A 4225-nucleotide genomic window follows, 5' to 3' on the forward strand; every position below is an offset into this window, starting at 1 on the left:
TGTTGATTATAATGGTTCTTATTTCGATTAATAAAGTTTATGATGAAAGGAGTTATGATCTTTTGAAGTTGAACATCAAAAACGACATTATTTTTACATTAACCTAATATCAAACGGCACAAACAGAATTATTGCGTTATCTCCCCTAAACATTTGGCAAACTAAATAAAACTATATGGAGCAGAGTAAAAAAAAAAATCCTGTGCTTAGAAACAGAGAAGCTATAATGCACTTGTGGTTCTAATAGCCATATATCTTTCTGAGACTTTTGCGTTAAAGACAGAGAATAAACGCCTGTTATCTGCGTTCAACCCTGAGAATAATAATCGGTAAAACTAGTTTCTGTTTCCAAATTGTATCGTTAATATTTGCAAGAAAAGAATATACGTTCAACAAAGCAGTCCTAGATAATAAAAAAAACTTGTGACAGGCTTCTTTTGCTCACGGCAAAAAGAGTTACACCGAACAATATAAAAGGTATATGTATTCAATATGGAATGTATGTGCATTCTATATGATCATATAATAATCATGGCAGAATACACATAAAGAAGATTGGAATGCACAACAGCTGAAACGTTATTAGCATAACACCCAAGATAATAATAAGTGTTCGAAACACAAAAAGAATAGAAATACCAAATATTCTTTATTTAAAGTTCATCATCAATTACAAAACAATTAGCAAATAATATAGTGACATAACTTTGTCTAAAAACTAACTTTTTGTCATAGTGCTTATTTTTATGAATTACATGAGCCTTTCTTTTCACTACAAATACCATGAGTACATCACTCACGACGTTAAGCCAATCCCAATTAGCAAAGTTACGGTTTTTACATCGGCAGAACAAAGTCTGGGCAGTTATTGAAATAGCTTTTTCCTTGTGTGTGAAGTATGACTTACTTTGGTCTTGTGCAAAACCTTATCAGCGGAGGTAAAACATAACAGTAATTTGGTGTGACTAGTAATATTAGTAAAACATGCTTTATATGTGAAATGCTTTACACGTAAAATATTAAAATTTAACAAAGCATCTATCTTAAGTTTTACATTAAATAAGTGTCGAAGAAAATGCATAGAAAAGCTTTTTTTTTTTCTACAAACAGACCATAGATATTAAATAAAATATCAATTGATAATAATTTAATTAGGATTAAAGTGTAAAGTATCAAGTGTTGGCTTGTATGCACTGGTAAAGCTTACGTAAGTCGTCGGGTTCGATTTGAATGATTGTTGGACATTTTTTAAATATGGTTTCCATTCAAACTAATGCGCAACTCGTATTATTGTAAAAAGTAGAATGTTTAGTAGTTTATTAGCATTCATTTGAAATATTTATTCTTTCAACCTTGATTGAGGTTACAGACAAAAATCTAGAGTGGTTTTGACCTTTGAGCCAATGACCTAAATTTATTTTCCTTAACTAGAATTTTGTTTGATTACTGCATAATTATGTTTAGCTACAGAGCGAAAAACTGCAATTGCTATTGGAAATACTCTGTCGCTGTATCCCGTGGACTGTGATGAATATACGCAGCGATCTGTCAAATATATGAGTTATCCAATGAAAGTGAGTCTTAGAAAAGAAAAGTATGAAATGGTTATGTACTCAGATTTGTTTGAATACACAGAGTGTAATTGCGGTATTCCAATATATAATACAAATAATGGTGCTAAAGAAGAACGTGTCCCACAATTTTTCCACTGTACGTATGTGTTAGTGGTAGTAGATCTGAATGTGAGAATGAACATCTCTTACTTTCTTTATGTATAAATTGAATAGTGATCAGGACTAAATATTAAAACTGAGGTAATTAATCAAAAGGAAAAATATTTTCTAACAATATAGACCAATATGTTAAGGAAATCAATAACTAAATAGACTTATAAGTGTATATTTTGTTACTAAATCCATAAAGCATCAATGTAACAGAAACCTAGGTTATATTTGTACATAAACTAGCAGGTTGCCCGGCATTGCCCGGTCGTAAAATAGCCTAAGTATTATATTTTGATTAATGCAGATGTCATATTTATTATTATAGTAGCAGGACCCGTTAACTGGCGTTGCTCGGTGTTGTCATACGCCCATCCCCGTGTAAAAAAAATAAAGTACTTCTGTTGTTGTTGAATTTGTTGTTTTTATTGTTGTAGTATCCCAACCAAAAAAATCCTCACGTTAAGAACGGCTTTCAAAAATGGACACCACCAACCACCCTCTGTTAAGAATGGCTTTTGGAATAAACACCTCCTTTTGTGAGTTGGGGAGTAGTTGGTCATTTTATGTATTTTTGACAGAAATATATGTAACAGCAAAAAGAAAAAGGTTTTTTAACGTATTTGCATTTAAACATAATTAAAAGTATCCTTCATATATACATAAAACAAACTACAATTGCATTTAGTTTGTGACCTACGTGGGTTTATAAATAGAAGCAAAATATGTCATATTAGTTATTACCCTCGCGAGCTCGCATTTTGAAAAAAAGAAGTTAAAAGCTTAAGCAACCTCCTGTGGAAAAGTGCAAATAGCATCTAGTACCGTGTTGAGCAAACAAAAAAAAGGAAACAAAAAAATTACCGGCAATGCCAAGGTTCGAACGCGGAACATAAAGTGGCAAAGTAGGCGAAAAAAAAGTAAAAACTTTTGTCGCATTGGCTACGATGACGCTTTTTAATGCGTGAATGAATTAGTAGCCCAAATAAAACTGTAACACGCCTGATCTCTCTCTTTCTTTTTCTCTTTCTCTTTCTTTTTCTCTTTCTTTTTCTCTCAATCTCTCTCAATCTCTCTCACTCTCTGTACATCTAAGTTTCTATATGTCCCTCCTTCCCATTTTCTCTCTGTCTCTCTCTCTCTCTTTCTCTATCTCATATATATATATATATATATATATATATATATATATATATAAAAGATAATCGATTTTCGCTTTTTTTTTAAATAAATAATTGCCTTATTTTCGTTTTGTCAATTTAATAAATTGTTTAAGTAAAATTAGTCTAATATACTTGTTTGTTAGATTAAATTCATATGCACCAAGTTATGAACATAGCGAAGAACACGTGACTTTTGTTTTGTTCATAAGCATAAATAGTTACGTGTAATTGGTGTATTTATTATCGAAAAATGATAATCGGCAGTAAACTTTTTTCAAGAGTAAACACGTTATAAGCGGGAATTGTTAGATGAAAGTACTGTAATTTATAAATGAAGGAAAAAGTTACATTTACGTAATTTCTATAAATAGTTACAAATCTAAAAACAGAAAAAAAGTATATTATGTTCGTGCAGTTGATGTAATCAACTGTTTACGTCAAATGCGTTTAATATAATTTTGTGTAAGATAAAATTCATATATACCACGTAAAGAAAGTAAACTAAAAGAATTAACACGTGATGTACGTTTTATTGATAATCACAAATTGTTACGTGCAATTACAGTATTTAATCTCAAAAAAAGTATAAGTGGCATTGAACGCTTTTTCTAGTAAAAAATGTTTTAAGCGTAACAGTGTTAAATTTTTCGTAGTTCTTTTAAAGAAAAAAGAAAAATGTCGTATTACTTATCAATAAATAATATTAAAAAAACTATATTATATTATTTGTTTAGTATATTTTATCAAGTGTTTACGTCAAGATCGACTAATATAATTAATTGTAACACTCTGTTGCTTCACGTTTTATTCCTCATCATAAAGTGGTAGGTGTAGTAACAATATTTATTTGTATACCTTTTTATAGAAAACGTATAATTGGCAATCAGCTTTTTTTTCTAGTGACAACACGTTTGAAGCGTTCATTGTTAGATGAAAGTACCGGAGGTTATGATTGCAAGTAAATGTTTTAGTTTGTCGTATATGTTTTAAATAAGTAGTTATTTAAAAAAAAAAAAAACAACTATGTTATGGTCGTGTAGTTTGATTACACTAGTTTGTCGTAGGTCTTGTAAATAATTAGTTATAAATAAAAAATCTATGTCGTATGTTTTATCAATAAATAGAAAAAAGAAGAAAACTAATATTTCGTTTAGTTTAATTTACGCGGATAATAGTAAAACTATATAAAAAAAAACACATGTCGTATATTCTAAGAAGAAAAGTACCCCCCCCACAAAAAAAGCAATATTGTGGTTGTTTAGTTTATCGAATCCAGTGTTTACATAAAATTCGGCGAATATAATATTTGGTGTAAACTGTACCCCCCAGCAAAAAACATAA

The sequence above is a fragment of the Euprymna scolopes genome, chromosome 9, assembly GCF_053919585.1.
Source record: "Euprymna scolopes isolate OS-2025 chromosome 9, ASM5391958v1, whole genome shotgun sequence".
NCBI classification, from domain to species: domain Eukaryota; kingdom Metazoa; phylum Mollusca; class Cephalopoda; order Sepiida; family Sepiolidae; genus Euprymna; species Euprymna scolopes.